We start from the raw sequence: 23,037 nt of genomic DNA, 5'->3' as shown, positions 1-23,037 counted from the left end.
TTTAGCTGTGCTCCTGGAACGGGTGGAGCTCAACTCCAACTCCTCTAAGACCTCATTTAAGGGCTGACCACCACCAAGGTAGCATCTCTTGGAGATTGCTCACTGGTGGAGATTGTCCCAGCTTTTCCAGCCAAGGTATCCATATTGGTGAGTTTTCCTTTACAAATAACCTTTTGAATATTTGCCAGCATTTTTTGTTACTATCTTCATATCATTCAACCTTATGCACATATAAATGTATGAGTTGTGTCCTTTGTTGAAAACAGGGAATGGAAGGACAAACAGTTCACAACTCACTCAAGAGTGAATGCTTCAGACTCAAAACTGCTCAGGTGCACAACAGCACAGTGTATTTTGGCCTTCAATTTGTGTCTGTCTTGCACTGCTATCATTTTTGCATAACATAACCCAAAGGCACTGGCCTAGCAATCCAGGTATAGTAACAGTGCCTTGTATTCTCTCAGCTTTTGAAGCCATACATTCATATTGCATGTAGAATATCCAGCCAGCACAGGTTAATTTGCCACAGGCAAGATGCAGCTTGTGGCCTTCCAAATTCTTCAGATAGCACATGGAAACAAAAAGCAGTATTACAGACTTAATGGACTTTTAATGGATTTGATGGATTCTGCATCAGCAGTTTCTAATGGAACATCTAAAGAGGAGGAAATTCTTCCCCATAGAGATTCCTGGGAGAAAGTGAACTGAGAGCGTAAAGGCACTTTGCTGTGCAAGAGAACTCAGTGACAGGACCTGAGGTCTTTGGAGAAGTCAGTGAATTTTCAGGGGTTAGTAACTGAGCCATGTCCGTGCTATAGGCTCATCACATACTGCAGCACCAGAAAACCCCACAAAGCCCTGACCTTGATCAGGGCCATTTGACTCAGCCCCCTGTGGCTGGTGAGGAGGGACTGCAGAAACTGAAGCTGGAGTTCTGCTGCTGTTCCGAGAGGGTGACTGAGGTTTTAGACTGAGAGTTGTTCTGCAGTGATCAAAAACAAGTCAAAGGCTAAAATTCCTTTGAATCCAGGCAGAAGAATTAATATTTTCCTTCTAGTCATATATCTGTTTACTTTGTTATTCCTGCAAAATCTTTTCATTTCAACCACTGTTAAATAAATTGGTTTACAAATCAGAGAGTAAATCACCATTCACCACTGAGCCTATCATTTGTAAGGCAGCTTTCAGGCTTGCTTTTTAATCACTTTGTTTTGAGGTTCTATTTTCCTACTATCATCTGAATGATTGTATAAAATATTTTAAGTCTAGTTGTTGCAGTTTCTTGGATGCTGTTGCTCTTGGAGGTGCTTTCTCCAAGTAGAACATTCAGGTATAGATTTTGTTCTCAGTTGCGCTGATACAGATTCAGCCATCACCCACTGAGATCAAAAGGGCTTTCCTCAGATTTACAACTGTTATGAGTGTTTAAGAAAACATCTGAACAGTACTTTACACTGAGTATGCCAAGGCACATCACTATCTCCCAGCAGCACACTTAGGAGATGGGGTTAACCCACTTATCCTCAGCAACTGAACCTGCTACTTCTTGTTGCAAGGGATTATCAAGTGCATTCAGCTGTGGTTGGGCTGCTTTAGCCGCAATATGTCAGTAACACAGCCCTTTGAGCCGGGTGGATTTTCTAACATTCACTTTCCAAGCTTTCAGATGCACTCAGCCATTTTCAAGCAGCTGTGTTGGATATACTAAAACCTCAGCAACTAATTAAAGCAAGTACATTAGTCCCTTTTGATGGCAGGTGTTAGCTGCTTTTTTTTTTCCTTCTTCTTGTGAGAGAGCAGGCTACCACTGATGCAGACCTGCAGCTTTTAAGCCTTTGCTTGCAAAAACTGTCTCCATATGCCAAAAACCTTGCCAGTTATTACTCTCCATTTCACAGGTTTCTCTGATCTCTCAGCAACTGACTTCACACCTGAGTTTGGAACAGAGAATGTGTGAGAACAAGAGCTTTGTTGCTAAGGAGCCTTTGGTATGTAATTTTGCTATTTTTTTCCTCTGTACTAAGTAATAGTTCTTTTCTCAGGAAAAAAAATGTGTGATGTGGCCTGAGGCAGTTGTAGGTGATGTGTAGTGGTCACATGAAGGAGAGAGAGAGAGCAGTAACTGTAATTTTCTGTTTGGCATTAATTTAATTGGGTTATGGCTGCCTGGACTTGGGTCACTTGGTCTGGTGCTCAGCTCCTCTGTGTGCACAGTGTCTCGTCAAGGCCAAAACCAGTGCCAGAGCAGCAGCAGGACGGGGGAAGCCTCGGCAGGGAGGCTCTGCCACTTGCAAGCCAAGCAGATTTCATTTTTCATCTCAGCACATGGAAATGGTATGGTTAATTTGTATGACATGGTTGTGACAACAGAGAGCTGTGAAGATGACGGATGTCACAAAAGCTCTTACAGGGCAGTTTGTCAAAGATGACTACAAACACAGCACAAGGCAAAAGGTACGCATTTGTGTGTGTGTAAATGAGGCAATTACAACCAGAGGCATGCAGGGTGCATGCCTGCAAAACTACACCTCTCTTGTTTGAAGCTGCACCTCTCAGCTGTGTTACACGGGGCTTTCCAGGCATGTCTGGCTTTGCATTCAGACCAAAAGGAGGCGGGACCTGCATTGCCCTGATTGATGCTTGCACCACTTGGCCAACACGTTTTGCAGGTGCTCCACAGAGCCAGGCACCACTCCTCCCTGTCTGAACCACAAAGGTCTCAAAGACCAATCCTTTCTTGGGGGCAGGGAGCCATCCTGCACAAGGCCTTCAAGAACAAATTGTCCTTATTTAGAAAAGCATGTTACTCTAATGGTGTACCATGCTAGGCATGATACAATTTAAATGTTCTTCACTGGTTACAAATGTGACCTTCATTAACTCATCTTTGTGTGCCTAGATCTACAGGAACAGCTCATTGCATTTTCAATTTAATTTAATTTGAATGATAATTTAAAAGTTGTTTGATGCAAATGCGACCATCTGCATCCCTGCAGCTGACACAGTTTTTAAAAATGAGTTTGTTGGTGGGGTGAGGGAGAGCTTTGATAAAGGATGAGAGCTGGGGGCCATGCAGGCACCTCTTGGAGCCCCCCAGGAGCAAGCTGTGAGTGCTGGGGGCACAAAGTCAGTGAGAGGAGCTGTTACGGGTTTCTAGTGCTATGCACAGCCATGTAAGTATGGAGGTATGATTGCAAGTCATCCAGCAGTTTCAACTTATGGTGCTGCTCATCGTGAGAACTGCCCTATGCACCTGTTAGCCAGAGCTGCTCTGACCCTGAAAAGTTGAACTGACTCTTCTAGAACTCAAGTCTGGATTGACTACTGACTTTGTCCTAAAGTGGAATGATAAAAATGGCATCTGTATCCAAATTAAGCTCTTGAAAAGGAGCCAGCGGAGCCATCTTGCCTCTAATGCTTCCTTGCTGGCAGAATTACTCATATAGGTTGGTTGGGCAGCTCCTCATATAAGGTAGGAGCACCAATACCCTGCACCTCAAGAGCCATGCTTAGAGAGCAGCACCCCATGTGGGTCCACCAAAGCTTATGGGAACTCCACTGAAAGGGCTAGTAAAGGGGAGGGAGCTGTGGAGGAATTTGAATGAACTGCTTTCTGTCCTGTATTCTGTATTTCAAGTTGTGCCTTTTTTTTTTTTTTTTTGGCACCTGTTTGCAACAGCCACTAAACTAGTGCTCATGGGAATGTCATCCAAAGCTCTTAAGTACATTTGCATGCATCATCTCCCTTGCCACTGTGAATGTGAATGAAGGAAATGAGAAAAATGACCCTTTCTAATAAGGAGTGGTCAGCATTGCACCGTCTGTGGCTCAGGAGATATGGGATTAATTCCAAGTACGGCCCTATGTTCCTGTGAGGCTGAATTCTCTCTTCTGCAGCATTACCTCTCCTGCAAGAGCTGACCATGCCCATCTCTGCTCTGTTTTAGGGATAGCACTTTGTGCTGCTTCTCAAAAGCAAAGAAAGTTGCAATACTTCAGATTACAGAGCTATTAGTGGGGTGTATGCCAGAGCTCCATCAAGGAAGGCACAGGTCCCTTATTAAAATGAGCATGCATGATATGAACAGTAGCTTATTGTCTTAAACTTGGGTACTGGATGAAATATGGCTAGGAAAATAACACATCAGCTTTCTGTGGCAAAGACTTAACTACCAATGCATTTATGCAGCATTTTTCTTGCCTTTCATTTAAAGCCACGTTTTCTGCCATTTCTCTCGTGCTCGCTAAACTGGGATGTGAGAAATTACAGCATTTTTTGACAGCAAGAGTGATTGCTGAGAGCTCCTCATACGGCTTTGTTTTCTTGTTGTGTGGTGTTTCAGGTCCCTCTGGGACACGTTAGAAGTCGCTTGGGAACAACAGAGCTTGGATATGCCTGCCTGGCTGCGTTTTAGGTAGAAAGATGCACAAATGACTCTTAAAATTGATCCTCCTTAAAGTTCACTTTACAAGCAGTCTGTCAGTGCCATTGGCTCTCAAACTGGCAGGAAAAAAATTGGAGCAACCTGATTTCTTCATTTGGAATGGATGGCTCTTACTCTGTAAGTTGTATTTGAACTGTACTTAGGAGCATTAAAAAAAATGTGATCTAAGTCAGCTTTTGGAAACAGGCAAGGGATGCTCCCATTGTTTTTCTAAGAGGGATCAGACTGCATGAATAAGGCACATAGAGTGGCTACGAAGGTGTTTGGGAGCACAGGCTGTGAGCTGTGACTGTAGGGCTGATTTCTGATCCTTTTGCTCTATGTCAGTATTGCTTCTCACTGAACCCATCAGAGAAACACTTAACAGAAAAGGTGACCCCCTGGGACAGCCTGCTGCCTCCTGTTGAGATTTGGAAGAAGGCTCACATCTACCCATTAGGAAAAAGTACTTTTAGCTTTCAAGTTCATATTATGGATCCAAACAACATATGCTAGAACTGAACACAGTCTTGCTGGGAGGGGACTTGCCAAATCAAGGCTGCTCTAGCAATAAATAATAAACCTAATTAGGCTCCTTCCCTCTGGAGCATCCAATTTTGCAGTAGTGATACAACAGGACATTGGCGCCTCTCGTAATAGATATTGGGAACAGCACTGAAGCGTAAAAACAAAAAACAACACAAAACAAAAGCAAAATAACCCCACGCTCCTCTCGAGAACAGCCGGTTGTAGGCAGTTATGTTATTTGTGGTTCTGTTTCCCTGCTATTGTATTAAACAGCAGCTGGTCTGATCATGGTGCATTGCTATGCAGGACAGGGAAGACAGCTATTTTGTATGAATACTGATTGCAATGTGAGAAAACTATGGATACCTTATTTTTCTCACAGTCCTTAGTTTCCTGGTATCAAATATCTCTTTGATAGAAGCCTTATAGTTTGGCTTTCAAGAGGCAAAATCACTTTAACTGGTGTCTTAGAAGGACTGCAGTTTTCATCCATCACTGCAAATCCTTCTGTGCTTTCTCTACCAATGCACAAACATCAAATGGTGGAGCTGTTCCAAGGCTGTCAGCTCACATAGCTTTTCTGGCCTAGAAGATGCTCAAAATGGGGAGTTTCAGTGAGAAAGAGGTTAGAGGATCACATTTCACCACCTTCACTTTTGCTGTGAAAACTTCCACTATGTGCATTGCCCCTTGCTGTTGAAAGATCTGTTGAAAGAATGTTTCCCTTTTTGATCTCCAAGCTTTGGCTCTTCCTTCTGCACAAACCTTGAAGCCAGTCAGAGGAAATGAATGGTGCTTTTCCATTTACAGATCTGCCAAACTCAACCTTGCAGCTTAGTCCAGTGAGCAGCCCCCCAACAGCTTTGTATCTGAGCCCTTTCCCCCTTTGTGTCCTCATATATTAAACATAACAGCTGTCTCCTGCTTCTGCAGACAGCTATATTCTAATAAATCATGTAAATAGAGTCTCAGAGACTCACTGCCCTTTATTTCACTCTAGTCCCTTAACTCAGATGTTAATTGGATTTGAGTTATTTCACCACATGTTAGCAGTGAAAGCAGGATCCAGGAAGGTCCTCTCTGGAGCACTAACCTATAGCATGGCCCTCTTTGTTTTGCTTCTCTCCTGCCTTCAGGAAGAGAGTAGTGAGGCAGCACAATCAAGCTAAAGACCTATTTCTTTCCTTGCAGCTCTTCTGGGAAGCCTCTTTGGGCCAGTGGTGCTTTGGTGCCATTTTAGGCTGTTTTTTGCAGCAGGGCTGTCCCTACCTCCAGTCCCAAAGCAGCAGCTCCCAAGGAGCCTGGCAACGTGTAACCCCTTTGGAGCAATTACACCAGGCTGCTGGGGCTGCTCTAACCACCAAAGGCTTCATCTTAACAGTGACCCTGTTTTTCAGAAAGATATCAGAATGTTCTGGTGGTATAATTAACATAGTGCTGCTTTTCAGCTGGGAGTCTTGGAGACAGAAACAAACATTGGATATACGGTCAAAAAGGCATTTGAAGATCCTTTCTCTGGGGTTAAATGCTACATCTTCTGTGTCATCTCTTGTCTAGAAATCTGCTTCTCTGGCTGTGTCCTGTCAAATGAGTGGCTTTGGCTGGGATGCAGAGCTCCCATCCTGCTGTGCACAAGCAGCATCAAACACAGGGCAGTGCCTTCAGCTGCCCCACACCCTCTCAGGTCACACCAGCCAGCCTGCAGCGGCTTGGCTGCTGATCTTTGTGTCTGCAGCCTACCATGAACCAGTATCTAGGAGCAACAGCAACTTAATTAGCTTTAGCAATTAGCACTGCTTAACTGAAGCTGCTGCAGAGTAAAGGCACTTTTTTTAGACTGCAGAAGCAGCAATTAACGTTTCCTTAAAGTAATGAGCCTAGCTAGACTTCTGAGCCTGACTCTGTTCATCTAATTTGAGGATCCATCAATAACTCAAGGGAATCAAGAGAAACGCATTGGTTCTTTCTCCACTGTGACTGAAAAACCCAACTGGGAAGCTATAGGAAGACTTATTTTTGTCTTTTCTGGGCTGGTTAATGGTCATAGACATCTTGGTTCATGGGAGGCACTGCTGGAAAGCACTGACTGTAGGAAAAAACAGATGGGCGCAATTGGCTCTGTATGATTGGAACTGGGGCCTTTCTTGGAGGCAGAGGTGGCTGAGGGAGGCTCTTCCAGACCTGGCTTTCAAATCTCATGGTAAAGAAAATATAAGCAATGTCTTGGCTTATTTGTGAACATCCTTTTCATTAGTTTTCTGAAGGAGACTATTTGGTTTCACGTTTTAGTTCTCATTCCTGTTTGAAAAATGTGTGCATTGGGAAACAGGCTCTTTTTTCCCTTCCCTCTTGAAGCCTTGCCTGCAGCTGTGCCCTGGTGTTCTGTTCACCTGAAAACTGAGCTCAGTTCTGCTGGGAGGGGCAGGGGCTGGGACCTCTTAGCCAAGAGTCACTGCTGTGCCATTGCTGGGCACAGAGGAGCTTGGATGGCACTTATCTATTATTTGCACTAAGACTCATGCACAGTGCACAAGTGCCAGGTTTCAAAACCCATTAGCTATAATGTGGTGATTCACATCTTGTCAAAACATCTTTTGGATGCTTTCATTATTTTGCATCCGTGAGATGAGTCAGTGACCTTAAGAATATGTTAAAGTTGTTCCTGCTCGTACAGTCTTATTTTCTTAATTGATTGCTTCTCTTTCCTATCTTTCTTCCTTGAAACACCCAAAACATGAGAAACACAATACAATGTATTCTTTTTCAGTGATTTTCATGATGAAAATCACAATGCAGCAGTTCCTGTCCCACATTTCCCACAGGCTTTATGATAGTATATGCGCCACATCACCTTGCCTTGTGAAAAACACGTTGTCCTTTGGCTTACTGATAGACTTCAAACTAGACTGGACAAACAAATGAAAAAAACTCCTGCAAAACATAACGTTTCCTGATAGGGGGATGAAATCTATTTTAATAGGTATTTCTGGTTTTGAAGGTCCAGGATAAACACTTACAACATCCATCCCTCCCCATTACCATTCTCACATATTAAGCTCCTGCTAACAAACCAAACAGTATTTAGTGGTTTTGCTAGGAAATACCATTACAGAATCAGCATAACGTACCTCTTCTGACCTCTGTTTGCCATAATAAAAAACAAAACATTCTGCTCTGAAGCTTTCTTGTATTTTAAGGGTTGGTTCATCTGATTAGATAGCAGGTTGTAAGGAAAAGAGACTAAAAAGTTCTGTGCTTTACTATAACCAGTTAATCCCCGTAACTTGGAGGCTTGCTAAAAAGAAGTGGGCGCAGAGCCATGCTCCCAGCAGCCTTCTGCTAAGGAAATGGACGTGTCATATCAGGAAAGCGTTCTGGTTGCAGCCAGTAACCAAGGAGGGCTTTGGTGTCTCTCTTCTGAATCAGTGCTTCTTGGGTCTGAAGAAAGCATCCTCTGTGTACTTTGTGTTTCCATAAGGACTTTCTCAAAAGAGCGTATTTCTGGATATGCCAGAGAACTAGGAATGCTTTCCTGTATACAAAAACTTAAGGAAGTATGTTCTGCCATTCACTGCTTACTTGCACAAGAGGTTTTTATTTGTGGCTCCACATCTGACTTGTGGGAATTTTCAAGGGGGAAGAATAAGCCAAAGGCATCTCCTCTGGCTCCCATGAAGTTTTTGCCACTGAGCAGAGCAAAAGGAGCTTGGCAATGGATGCCCATTTTCCATCAGGAACAGTCTCCCTTCCTGGGACGTTTATGTTCAACACCCACTAAAACTCTTTGACCTCAGCACTGGTCACCATCAGCAGTGTTTGTCACAGCTAATTACACAGCAGGCATTTGGAAGCCCAGTGACCTTTCCCAGGAGAGAAAAGCAATGACACAGGCAGAAAAGCAATGACACAAAAGAAGAGAAAAAAGTGTTGTAGGCTTTAGAAGAGAAATAATTGAATGTTATCATGATGGAAAACACTGGGTAGACAATAAGCAGAGACAAAGATTTTTGTTTTAGTGTTGGTTTGGTACGTGTGGGGTTTGGACAAATACCCAGGTTCAGTTCCCCTTCCTGACTATGCTTTGCTGCCATGGAACTTCAGATGGGGAATGACTCCCAGGTCCCAGGGACATTAGGGCTTAGGGGACCTGAGCACCTCTGTGATGTACTGGAGCAAGGATCAGAAGTGGGAAAACTAAGGCCATGTTACATAGCTTCCTTCTGTCAGGCAGAAGCAGCAAGAGCCCTAAATGTGAGATTTCTGTTCCTATTCAAGGATTTGAGACACATTTTCAGCTTTTCTCCTCAAAACTCCCCAGCTTCCATAGTGGAGGAAGAGAGTTTGAGGGTACACCCAGCTGTGCCTCCAGAGCTTCTTCTTCAAATAGGTCCAGGTTTCCAACCATCTTTTTCCACCCTTCATTTCTCTTCCAGTTTTTATTTAATCTGACTTCTCCAGTCTCCTGAGACAAACTGATTAATTCTTTTCCCCTTCACCGTCCCCTGAGTCCGTTGTTCAATCTTTCCTGCCTCAGTGAGATCTTAATAAATGCTGTCTGTGGCTGGAAGTGAGATTGGGTCTCGGAACTGTAATTAATTCTTTACTTCCTCCATTGCTTCAGTGTGCTATTTGCAGCCGTCAGCCCATGCAGAAGCCGAGGTGTGCAGACTGCATCCAACTTCAGCTGCCGATTAATATGTTATGTTCACTGTTCTTCCTCCTTCCTTTCTTAACGTTTCTTGCTTTGCTTTGTAGCCACTTTGTTCTTGGCTAATGAAAATGCTGATAGGCTTCCATTGAAAATGTAATCCCAGGGACAATAACTGCCAGTGTTCTTTGTCCATGCAGTTTTTTGAAAATAGCAGTGGATTTCAATTAACACAGGTATAACTGTTGAATGTGGGGAGCTGCTGGCCATGGGAGCTTCCTCTGTCAGGGCAACAAGCCCAGCACTGGCCATGCTTATTACTAAAGCAAGTGCCTGGCCCTCCTGCCCCAAACCTGCTCAGGGTTTCAGCAGTGAACTGGAAAACTGCATTCAATATGCCAGGAAGGGAATGAATGCAAATTTCCTTCTCTCTTTTTGGTGAGATTTATGCCACCTCCACATGCGCAGCCTCCTGGCAGCAATAAATCACAGAGGGGGAGGGAAAACAGCGAGGAAACAGTTACCCTGCAGTTTCTGTATGAGGGGCAGAGAGATGGGATGTGTGGGAACTGCATGTAGACCCCACCTCGCCAATCCAGTCCAGTTCTGCTACTTCCAAACAACCACACCAGAGACCATCTCTCTGAGCCAGGGAAACAGATAAGAGATTTGCTTTTCAGTCAGCCACCTTCCTTTCCCTCTGTGCGAGTGTTGTATGTGTGCCAAGACACTGGAGGCTGGGACAACCTCAGCTTGGCAGATGGGTTTATTAGAGATGATGAGCACTTTGCATGCTCTGTGCCAAAGTCCTCTCCAGTGTGTGATGAGCTGGGCACCCCCCAGGCTGAGGCTGCATCACAGACCTACAGCTAGTGCATCACAAATCCTCTCACCCCTTGGGACTCATAAAAAAAAATAAGTCTGGAAGTTGGAGGTCCTGGTTCTGCCCAGGCCATAGCAGAGCACAGCCCTGGTGTGAGTGGAAAGATGGGAATGCTGCTTTGCCCTGGTGATGGGCATTAAATCTGCTCACCCTGCAGGTCTGCACAATCTCCATGATCTCTGTGCTGTCTGACAGAGTTGTCTAGATTCATCCTGGGGAAAGCTGAAGAGCCACAAGGAGCAGAATAGACATAAAGCAAAGTAAGTAAATACACTTGAAGAGTTGCTCTCATTTGGGACTGGAAAAGCTCCAGTGACACCTCTCTTTGTGCTCTGTCAGTACTGCTTTCTGCTCTGCAAAGGGGAAATGGAGGTGAGCAAGGTCATGGATGTACTCAAAGCAAGGCAGGTTCTACAGGAAAGCTCCTAGTACCATACAAACCCTGCAAGGCTCAATGCTCTGCTCTGTTTCGTAGCTGCCTGGCAAAAAGTGCCCAGCTCATATCTTTTCTTGTCTTTCTGTGTTAGTCTCAGCCATCTCCCAGCCTTACCTTGCAGCCCCCTGCTCCTGGGGCTGGCCGGGCAGCTGTCAGGACTGGAAATACAGGAGAAGCTGAGTTCCCTTCACATTGGCCAAAAGCAGCAAGAACAAGAAGACACAAAAGGGACAAGGTTTATCCACCATGTCATGCTGAGCTCAGCACACTCTGCTGCCCCACTGCTGCTGCTGGGACTGAAGGAGCAAGCCCTGCTATGCAGGGTCTAGGTTCAACCTCGAGAAAGGTATTTGGCTGCTGCCTGTAAGCACCTGACCGTGGTTTAATCCACTTTCAGAGCAGAGCTCTGATAGGCCCCAGCAAAACTAGGACAGCTAAAAATACTCAGTGCCTGAAGAAAATAGTCATTGGGGTAGGACCAAACCCAGGTGATTTTTCTCCATCCGGAAAGTGCAAAAGGGCCAAAAGGTGGCCTCACAGGTCAAGCATTGGAAAAGGAACAAAGACATGAGCCAGTCAAGGGCTAAAAAAAGCAGCAAGATCACAGCAAGAGCAGCAGAGCCTGCACTAGTGAAGCTTGTGAGGGAAGTGTATGCCCATTTCCCCACCATATGCTGACTTTACCTTTACTGTCAGTCTAAATTCTGCCAGTTATTAAATTATAACTTGCAGCAGGAATGCAGTTAGATGTGATCCAAATGGTGTCACTACAATTATGGTAATTATCTGAAAACAAGCCAATTACTTCCCTCCTTCGTGCCAGTTGGTACCAAGATAGCAGCTGTTCGAAGCAAATTTGTTATCGCATTACTGTACATTTGTGAAAGGTTGAGGTTATAGATTTTAGTCTTCTTTTAATGCTATAAAGTCACAGAGAGTATAACTTACTAGGATTATTTTTTTAAAATGTCAGGGAGAGAGAAATTTCATTTGTATGCCAAGAGAACTGATGAAAAAGTGATTTACTAATGACTCCTAGCTGGAAATGTATACTTTGCAATCAGCATACAACTGAGCTATAAATTAACCTGTGTCACTTTGTTACCTCTGCCTATGTAAAATGAGCCAATGCATTTTCATAGCATCTCTTACACTCCTTCAGTTTTGGCATTTGGGACCACTCAGCACATGGGGAGGCATCTCACAGGGTCAGACCCTCCACTGGATTTGTGTTCAGCAGTTTGTTTGGCTTGTCAGGTGTTTGGACTCACTGACTCACGTGAGAAGCTGCCACGTTCTCTTATGGGGACTGAATGCCAAGGATGGTTCAGCCTCACCTCAGTGCTGGGACCAGCAGCTCTGCCTCCCAGCATTGCAGATCTTGGAATCATTAACTTTGTTGTGTGCAAAACATTGTTTTCAATAAATGTCAAGGGCAGATTAAAGAAAATTAAACAGCTGAAAAAAAAAGAAACTACCAACTTTTGGCTGGAAGAGTATTTTCGTGACAACTGAATGAATCATCTCTAAAAAATGTGTTTCCCTCTCTGTGCTTCAGGTACATGCCAGTAGGTTCTGTTTATATCTGTGGGTTTAACGTACACCTTCATGCACCTATAACTCCCTGTAGCTCATGTGCAGCTATGCAGCCAAAGCACAGGGTAGAACCTGGTTCCTGGAAGAAGGTTCATGGTATAGGCCTGCCACTCTGCTTGAGATAAGTAACCTTGCTTGCAGATGACCTTCACAGCAAGCCCTAAAGGCTGACAGATTTGGGCTATGTTGGAGCAACAGAGAAGTGCATTCCAGAGTTCACCTCCTGGAGCCATCCTGTCTGCTCACCCAGCTGCCAGTCCCCAGGAGCTGCAGCTGGGCATCATGGCACCCACCCTGTGCAGCAAGAGAATTCCCCATATCCTGTGGGAGAGGCTTGGATAGCAATGGGCTCCAGCGCATCCCTGGACATCACTGGGACCTTCATGTTGTGCTTAACTGACACCATCTGCTCTCTATTTTCCTTTTCCAGAATGCCCCCTCTGTTGTGAGAGAAACATGCCAAGACTCCTTTCTGTACTTGGGGTCATTCCTATTAATTTGGCAACATGTGAAATACTGCTTCGCCCAAAAGAATGTAGGTATGTTGTTCCTTATCACTCGCTTCTTGATTCTAAAACTTTATCGTTTGCCATTTACTTATTGCCTTTGTCCTTCTGCTTCACATGAAGCCAATCCTATATTTGTATATCCATTTAAAACTGCCCTGTTCAGATTTCTCCCTGTACAGCAGCAATGAGACCTTCAGCCCCAAGGATTACATTTGAGAGAGTGTTAAAAAAATAATCCTGGCAGTCCCCTGCTCGACTGCAGCATTAGCTGTGAGCGTGTAAACAGGCTCCTGCTTATCAGTCCTGCTGCTATCTTCTACACACAAATTGCTCAGCCCACGAAATCCAATTTCCAAGCGGGTAGAAGTAGTGTTTGCAGAAACATGGCAGTACAGATCTCCAAAGCTACGGCCCTCGTCATGCTGATGTTGAAGGGAGAAATGCTGCTTGACGCCTCCTGGCACACAAGGGTGACATTTACTGTTCTGACTTTGGTCAGAGTCAGCTCAAATTTGTCACGGAATCATTTCCTCATTGTTTTCTTCACGATCATCACCTTCTGTATCCCCCAACCAGCCTGGAAACAACTTAGAAATGCTGGTCACACAGGCAGGAGATGCAGGAACACAGGCATCCAACACAGGGTGTGGAGTGAGAGGACAAGCTCCCACATTCAAGGCTGCGGTATTTTGCACAGGATCTGTTGGTGGACTGATGCTGCAGCTCTGTCCAACAGGAGCTGAGCTCCCTGGCAGTTGGGAGGAAGGGACGCAGCACTGGGAGCACTGCAGCCACTGACCCCACAGTGGGAGGAATGCAGGCAACAGCACTCTGCAGCACCCAGCAGCAGCAGGGCAGTGAGATGCAAAAGGCACGAGCTCTTTGTTCATTTCCAAATTGAGCGATCAGGCAGCAGGCAGCCTGCCTCCGCTCCAGCGCTCCTGTAAAGGGCTGTTTGTTGCCCAGAAGTTCACCGCATCGCTAAAAATGCAAACTGTAAGCTGATTAGCTATTCATAGTCTTTCTTGATTAGCTCACCATTAATATTTCAATGTCAGAACTGGATGCACAGTGCCTCCCAGCTCTCTTCCTTCCTGCTTAATTAATTTTGACCACCGCCAACAATGGTTTCCGACAGATAGCAGAAATTAAAGTGGGCTGTTCCGTGACTTTGGTTGCTGTAAACAGCTATTTGCAATTCCTTTTCATACATCACCCACCTGCAACAAAGAGATCACGGCAGCAGAAAATGAGTCTTCCTCATAAGGACTTCAGAGCTCCGAAAGAACATTTGCTTATTTGATGAAAATAATCAAAATGACAATGAGACAGGCACGACTCAACAACAAGGTTTGCATCTCACCTAGCAGTCAGATGGGTGTTATGCCATTTAAAAAAAAGAATAAGGAAGGGAGAGAATGGTTAATTTATCTCTAAACAGAAAGGGCCTTTGATTTAGGGGAGCTCATAAAAGCTGCGGTTTTGCCCAGCTGTGCGGGATGCGATGATTGCTGCAACTCCAGCACTGGGACGAGAAGGTTGCCTCATAAAATGCACAGCACACACAGCTGATAGCACAACAAGCTGCTGATAGTTGGTCTGATTTTACCGCCTTGCTCAAAATGTGCCTACCTGGGACCACAGCAGCACTCAGCCTGAGTTTACAGAAACACAGTTTTTGCCTCTTTGCTGCTACATGAGCTGTATGCCGATGCTGCAAAACGAGCCCTTCTACTCTCAATCCATTGCTGCAAACCATCCTGCCCCATCCTCCAACCTCTCTCTCTTCACATGGAATGCACCATGACAGCAGCCCAAGGCAAGCGGAAAGGCAGGAGCAGAACAAGGCAGCCATACTCAACTCCATCCCCTCCACACAGTAACTCAGGCTGTTAAATGCCTGGCCAGAGCTCACCATCTGCTCCCAGTCTTCTAGGAATACTGCTGCGTAATTCAATCAAAAAGGAGAAGGTCCTTGTTTCACTGAATTGTAAGTCACTCTTCAAGTAATTATATTTTTATGCCCCTATCAGGAGGCAACAGGGGCTGTTCATTTTATGGGCTCAGCCAAGGTCACGGCTGGGTGGGGAACACAGCATCACATTTCCTCAGCCACCAGTAAGGGCCAGCTCCTGCTGCTGTGTCCTGGGCTGAATGCAGTTCCCAAACCCCAAGGCTTATTTATGTTTTGACTTTCTGGTTAGGCAAATGAACAAAGCCTTGCTGGGGCAGGGCTGTAGTCCAGGAACAATCAGAGTTGTCACAAGTGCTCTGGGTGAGATGAGAAGAGCTGACCAGCGTGGTCCTCCCCTTCCCAGTTGCTACCCAGAGCCTGGATCTCCTGCTGGCATTATCAGGATGGGAGGTGAAAATCAGAGAAGCAAGACTAAACCATCAACACAAAGCTGATCCTCAGTGGCACAGACGTGCCAATCCTGCCCCTCCAGGGCAATGCACATAACAGCTGCTGCAGTTCAGTGATTGCTGCCCAACTGGGAGCAAAATCCTGCTTATCCCAGCCACTGGGGGTACACAGGGCTGCATCCGCTACATGCTGCCTTAGGAAGGTCAGATGAGATTAGTTCAGGGCAAAAATCTACCAATTTGCTCCATCTAAAGTGCCCAGTATACAACTCATGGGGGACACAAAAAAATGAATTAAACTTTAAAAGATATAAGTGAATAATCTTGCTGGAGCCTTCTGTGTAATTCCCTCACTGCAGACACTTCTGTTATCCTACAGTTTGTGCCCTCTTCTCAGACAACTTTCCCATAGCACTGCTGTCTGTTCTTGGGTCAGCTCCCCACCTGCTCTTTCACTGCCCCAGTATTTTAAGCAGATTTATTCACTTGACTTTGAAAAGGGCTTCACCAACTTTCCATCTGTGTTTACACTGTGTGGGATAAATTTATCCTCCTAGCAGATCTATTCCTTACCAGCAAAGAAATACATCTCAGACTGGAAGGCAGAGCAAAATGCTTCCAAACATCACTCACTTGGGAGCTGCTCTACGTACCCACACACAGATGGAGTCCTCTGCCAGGCCTACCTGCATTATCAGGCTGTGCAAAAAGGAAGCTGGATCTGGCCCAGAGCCACCACTCACACATTTGCTGTCAGAGCTGGCTGCCCAGTCACCCAGCAGCCCAGGTCACAGAGCTCAGGATGCTGCAGCCAAATGCTCATCTACAGCAAGTGAGGCAGCACTGAAACATCTCACGTCCCACCAAATTGTTTGACCCAGCCAGGATTGTGCTGCAGGCCAGACGGGGCTGTAACTATTAGAAATACCCATTTGTCAGCTCTCCCCAGCTCCCTTCTTAGGGAAATCCTGTATCTGTGCGTGCCTCCTCTCAAAGCAGGACTGACTGATGCATTAATGCGGCCATTTCTAACTGCCTGGGCAATTTGCGACACAAAGGACACAGAGCAGCTGCAGCTCAGATTTATCACCTTTCTCACCAAGTCTAGCCAGCACTTCTCTGATGAACAGCAAGAGCTACCAGGGCTGGTAATGACTTCCCACACAGATCTACAGATCGCATGAGCTTCATCTAATCTCAGGAAAACAGATTTTGAAGCATTCAGGGGCTTCACCTTAATCTGATATCAACCTTCACGTTTTGGGACATCATGTTGCTGCTGGTTAATGCATGTACGTGCTGCTCTCACTGCTACATGCTGCTCCTCTGTACACTGACACATCCCTGCCCCCCTGTTAAATTACAGCCAGAATCCCACCGGCCCAGCAAACATTTGTCTGACACTAAGACTAGAGACTGTCTTCTCTGGTGCTAATACCAGTTTAGCACACCATACTAAAAAGCCAAACACTTCCAACATTGACAGAAAATCAGATGGCCAGGTTGACAAAGGCTGCCTAAAATTAATGCATTCTTCTGAGCAAACCAAACTGCAAACAGCCCATGCTGTTCTCTATCTCAGAGAACTATCTTAGCCTCAGAGAGGATGAGAATGGTCTGTTCCTGTTTTACAGTATATGTTCAGTCCAGACAGACGAGTCAATAAAAATGATGTGGCCTCTACACAATTGCTTTGAGATGCAGGAAGCTCAGCTAGGACCTCCATTCATACAGCAAGGAGATTAGGGTGACCCTGCAGGGCTTTGCAAGGGTCTGTGTCCATCTTCCCAGCAACAGGAGATACAGATGTGAGCCAAACCCAGGGGAAAAAGCAAAAGTCAGATTCCCCCAGAAAATGAAGCACGGAGTTTCTCACCTGAAACATGTCTGGCACAGTGCTCAAAGAAGTACTTTTGGAGCCCCAGTTGGGATGGTTTCTTGTTGTTTCCATTTATTACAAGCACTGCTATTTCTAACAAAACATACACTTTAAGTACAGTTACAGCATTCAAGTGCAATAACTGGTCTAAGCTCAAATCCCTTGGAGAACTGTTGAAAGAGAAGCTATTCTACCACATATTAATATGACAAGGATTTCCCCAGGTTTAAGGGAATAGAAAATACGTTTCGTACAAGTGAACTAGTCTTTCTTATGGCACGAAACTGCTCTTTTCCAATGATAGCAATGAAAGGATATTGCTTCTGTCACTGATGCCACTGGAAATGTATTGCCCCTCTCCAAGAAACCAATGAAAGGACATGGCTGGTTTATTCTCTGAATGAGGCTATTGAGAAATATGCTGCTCCCGGCACTAGTCCAGGCACACTGCTGCTGCTGCATCCCCAGCCCAAAGGGCGGGCAAAGGCTCTGTGTAAGCATCTTTGTGTCAGATGGCAAAACTATGCCTACAGATAACCAACCCAGAGTTTGAGGTCTAAGCAGAGGAAAGAAGCTGTCCAGGCATCAGATGGAAATGAAGCCCTGCCTTACCTCACGAGGCTGGGATAGGGCTCAGCTGCTGTACAGCATGGCCAGGATCTGTCCCCTTCTTCAGCAGCTCAGCACCTTGTGTGAAATGAGCATACAGCCCAGGGAAGGCCAACCCAGCTTTACCCTGTGGCAGAGAGCCTGGCTGTTAGGAAAGCTGCTGGCCCCTCTCTCTTTTACTGCTAAGTTTAATGGTCTGGCTCTGTGCTGAAAATTCCAGATTTTGAAAGTAAAATCACGAAACAGCTCTCAAACCAAAATGATCTGTCACTTGAATGCGCACACTGAAGTGAGCGTGGAGAAAGAACTCTTACAGCAGCCAGAAATTTCCTTCAGTGAAAAGCCGGAGGCAAGTCAATGTTTGTGGTCCCACTTTCATTGCTCATCGAACTGCAGACCTGGCAAGGTTGTCCTGCTGGGTGGCACCAGTTGGAATGTAGATGGAAGAAAAGCCAATTGTTTACAATGTGGCAGTCACCCTGTCTTTAAAAACACGGAGATTGATGAACCTACATCATCCAGGCCTTGGCACTGGTGCCCGGCACTACTGCAGGGCTGAGTGCTGACCCTGCTCCAGGACATGCCATCTTCAGGCCCATGATGGTGGGAACATGAGCAAGACAGTGGAGTCTTAGGCTGATAGAATGGCTTGGGTTGGAAGGGGCCTCAAAGATCACCTTGTTTCAATTGCCCTGCCATGCAGAGGGTTCCTGGGCCTTGTAGTCTGCTTTTGGCTAACTGAATGCTTGAGCAACTTGGCAAAAAAAACCACAACCCAAAAGCAGCAAACTGGAGAACTGCATCAGTGTGAGTGAAAATAGATGAGCGGGGGTATGTCAGGTGTGAGTGACACCAGAACCAGAGTGAAGTAGCACATGGCTGCACTGCAGCGCTGGGGCTCAGCACAGTGGCATGGGGCCCTGCCCACAGGTATTTATCAATTGTGTCAGGAATCAGCAGGAGCTCACTGGCTGAATAATAATGTGCCACAGGCAGTTCTTCAGCTTCACTAACGTAATTAAAGCAAGCAGGGGGAAAAGCCTTGTGCAGGGAAGGAACTGGCACGTCCAGTGTTTTTGGCTACTGTCACTATCACAAGGATGAAATGGGAAATGTGGAGGGGAGAGGGTGAAGCTGGCAATGGGGACCTGAGCAGTGGCAAGGACCCTGCCATTAATTACTCCCAGCTGTCATGGGAGCACTGCTCTTTCCAGAGAAAGACAAAGGAAAAGCAGAAGAGCTGTCCTTGGGATGCAGGAACTGGATCTATCTCTGGGTTCAGATGTGAAGCTGCTGCCTGGACAATGCCAGGACATTAGGGTGCTGCTCCCCTCTGCTGCCACCACCAAGTTCCTAATTAGCCTCCTAATCCCAAGGCTGTCTGCCGACAAACAACCCTCAGTGTCAACAGGATGGGGCTCCCGGGCTGCCAGATGCCAAAACATCCATCAGGAAACCAGTGGCGTCAGGCCTGGGCTGGGCTGCGTGGGAGCAGGGTGGGAAAGGCTGTGTGGTCGGCGACTCTTCTTGAATATTTTTAGCCCTGAGCATTTCTAACGTTGCTTGAAGCTTTGATCCCCCAGTCTCAACCCATCCCCTGTCTGGACAACTGCTTGCTCCCTTTATATCTCCTCAAAGAGGTGCTGCTGTGACATTGCTGGCACTCTGGGAGCAGTGAGCATGTTCCCACTGTCAAGTGGCCCCATCAGGCAGTGCTCCAAAAGCATTTTGTATGGTATTGAGGGCAGCAGGGAATGAAGGATCTTTGGTTTTAATAATAGGTCAGCAATTAGGAGGCAGCCATGCCCCCCCCCCCCATTTGCTGCCACCCTGGAGATTCTAGCAGAGGTTGGAGTACCCACACACAATCTTGGTGCTATTGTTATCTAAGTCACTAATTACACATTACCTATATGTCACCAGGCTGATCGATACTAGTCTGAGAAATCAATAGGGATGTGGAGGACGGTGCTGTTTGCCATTCTGTGCAAGCTGGGAAAAGCAGGGCACCATCGATCCCAAAGGTGCCACTGCACTGCTTCCATCAGCAAGAGGGACTTCAGCTGCAAACGCAATCAGATTTTGCAGGAAGAAGCTCTCAGAACTGCCACGAAACTTGGGATTTAAATGAGGTTAAGTAAAGGAATTGCATAACTAGAGGCTTTTGCCTGTCTTGTGAGCCTCATGACTGTCCTGATTCTGTCGTAGCAATGCTGGGAAATGGCTTTTTGAAACTACAAGAGCCTTAGAAAGGCACAGGGAGGTCAGGATCATTTGCCCTCAGCACTTGGCTTGTCTTAAGCACTTAGCTGATGGTGGTGGGATTAGACAGGGAGCAGCGTGGGGTGAAAACAAAACCCTCCCCAAAGGCTTTGCTTGTGCTCAAACGTGCCTGTGCCCTCACCAAGGTGCAGAGTTCTGCAGCTCCCTCCTGCCATGCTGGACAGGTGTTGTGCTTTTAGGGGTTGACGTCAGTATTCCACATCATAACATCTTGTAGTGTGCTGGGAGTTAAGGAGTTCCCTCCCAGCTCCTTGGCCACTCCACCTATAGCCTTAGAGTAAGGACTTTGGTTTTGGAAACTGTCTCTCTTTTGCATTTTATTTGTTTGCTTCAGTTTCAATCTTACTGTATTATACTGTATTATCTCACATCCTGCTACTACATCTAGTTATCTTTTTTCCTTTAGCTTGTTTGAGGCCCATCCTCACCCTCACCATCCACATCCTGACCTTTTCCCTTTTTTGCCCCTCCCTCCCGGGGCATGGACCCATGGGTCCCTTTGCTTCCTCATCATAGAAACCATGCCGACCTGTGACAGCAAGCAATGGGAGAGCTGGGCCAGGTGGGGGTGCAGCCAGGCCCCAACCCCCAGCAAATCAGCCCCTGCTCCCTGGCAAAGCAGGAGATCTTTGCCTGGAAAGCATAGGATGAAAAGCTTCCAAGCAGCCGCACTAGGGCTCTCATCAAGCTTTTAGGACAGAAGGCAGCAGAATGAGCTCTGGGTAGAGGCTATTGGTCCCCACATCCACCTACAAAGACCTGTTGCTTTTCCTAAGCAGCAGATGCAATCCGCTTTGGTGCCAGAGCACGTCTGCCAGGAACTTAATCCAACAGCAGACCCATAATCCTTCCTTTAGTCCCACAAGCCCCAAAAGCAGAAAGCTGACAGATTTGCTGTTTCATGGGGTTTACTCAGCCTTGGTTGCAATCCTTGTTCCTGCTGGCAGCCCGGCCTCATTCCCCACAGCACTAGAGAAGTTTGCTTTGGGAATGATGTAGGAATACTGTCGGAGGGGGTCCCTGCCCCACAGCTTGCACCACTCTGCAGCTCAAGCTTTTGGCACTGACAAGGGGCTGTGTTCAGCAGAGCAAAACCTGCTTCCAGTGTGGATAGAAATGGAGAAACACTGCAAGTTGCAAGGCTTTAATTTTTTCCCTGATGCGGCAATGCTGCTGTGGACTATGTGGGCTCTCAGACCGGGAGCTCCTCAGGACATGGCTGATGAGTGAAGCTGGCATCCCCCAGCCCTTCCATTACAACTTATCTTAAGAGACATTTCCCCCTGGAATTAACCCCTAATTTTAAAATGCCAGCAAAGAGGCTTTTGCTGATAAGGGACCAGGACAGGATTTCAGCTGTGCTCTCAATTTGCTCTCCCTGCCCCTCTCTACCAGCAATGATGGGCTGCAGCTGGGGAGCTGGAACCACTCTACTGACCTCATATATAAATGGGGCCAGGTAGCTGCCTGGCTCCTAAAGATGCTGCAGTGTGGGCTGGAGATGAGGCACTACAAGAAATTGAATTTTAGTGAGATGGCACCATGCTTGGTGAGTAAGCCACGTCTCTAATCTCACATAGGCAGCTTTGGCTTTGTGCGAAGGGTGTGAGAGCTGAGCAAATATTCCTCTCCCTGTTGCTTTGCTGCTCATTTGCCCTTTCATTAGGAATCATCCTCTCATTATTTTTGTGGATGTGGATTTTTCTGTTGTTGTTTTTTGTTTTGTTTTTATGCAGTGTGTACCAAGCATCAGAAGTCACGTGTTCAATGAATGGTGGTAATTAGCCTCACTCTAACCCTTGATGGCATGCCTGTGTCTGCAGTTAATACCCTGCTCTGTGTGTATGAAGTTTCTATCTTCCATCTAGGGCTGGCAAGGCTGGCTCTCTAAAGTTAGCAGGAAAGCACTGAAGGTGAAACCTAAGTCCCACTGCCCTGTGCTGTGAGCTGCTCTCAGGCTGTGGTTTGTGTTGCTCTGTGTGGCTCGGGATGCTGTGCGATGCAGTACAGAGGCTGTGGGGCTGATTTGGCTCTGCTGGTGCCTCTGCTCATGCATTTGGTGGCAGGCTTTGTGTTCCTGGCTAAGTGCATCTAGGATATTGGATGGAGCTTGTGCCTTTAATGATCTGCATAATTCCCCGAGGTGGGAATATGGGAGCAAAATTCTGATTTCAGGGGGAATAACTCAAGGCAGACAGGGATGGCACCTGTGGAGTTTATGATGCTGAAGGGAAATCTGGGGGCTTGGGAGAAATACAGCCCTATTCTCTGTCCTACCCTGTTGGCATCTCACAGGGGTTTTACTCCAGCACTGCCAGAAAGTTGCTCTTATTCTGCTTTCCTTCTCTGCCATGTAAATTCATCAACCCCCCCTCCCCCCCCCTCCCCCCCCCCCAAATAACTGCTGTGCTCTGAGATAATGTGATTTTTGGGGAGGAGCTTCCCTCGCTTGTCACCCAGCTGCTTGCAAAGCTGCAGCTGATTTTTAATGAAGAGCTTCCTTCTGGAGAGAGGCAGAGGGGGAACAGGGATAGAAATTACAGCAGAGAAAGGGACAGCGTTTCTGAATCCAAATACATTAAACCACTTAATTCTGTTGACTCAGGGCTGCTTACTCTGAATAGGAATTAATCCGCAGTGAACCAAAATTAAAAAGTGCAATGCAAAATGCTTAGCGAGGCACCACCAGGGCTTAAAGCAGCCCATTAGCTTGCTCGAACGTACCCAGTAAATTTTCATTTGTCAATAATGCTTAGAGCCTACAATTTATTTACAGCCTGTTCAATACTACCAAACCCCCTCAGAGTGCCTCATCTGTATTTATCTGACACAGTCAGCTTCCTTTTCAGGGATGCTTCCTCACCGCTTGCTTTGCCCC

The 23,037-nt window shown here is 46.2% G+C and overlaps 1 protein-coding gene and 1 long non-coding RNA gene across 3 annotated transcripts in view; one reads left to right on the top strand and one right to left on the bottom strand.

The window, feature by feature from the left end:
* LOC107322403 (LHFPL tetraspan subfamily member 7 protein-like) overlaps nucleotides 1-23,037 on the bottom strand; it is a 55,504-nt gene that overhangs the window by 22,728 nt on the left and 9,739 nt on the right. The gene's annotated exons all lie outside the window — the stretch shown is intronic.
* On the top strand, nucleotides 1,894-13,047 carry LOC146757389 (uncharacterized). Its single transcript, XR_014936506.1, has 3 exons — nucleotides 1,894-1,988; nucleotides 10,641-10,743; nucleotides 12,946-13,047. It is a non-coding gene; the product is annotated as an uncharacterized LOC146757389 (long non-coding RNA).

Source organism: Coturnix japonica, chromosome 22, assembly GCF_054131305.1.
Source record: "Coturnix japonica strain WE chromosome 22, WE-NBRP24, whole genome shotgun sequence".
NCBI lineage: Eukaryota > Metazoa > Chordata > Aves > Galliformes > Phasianidae > Coturnix > Coturnix japonica.
Note: the sequence above shows the minus strand (reverse complement) of the source record. Positions and strands in the feature narration are given on the sequence as shown.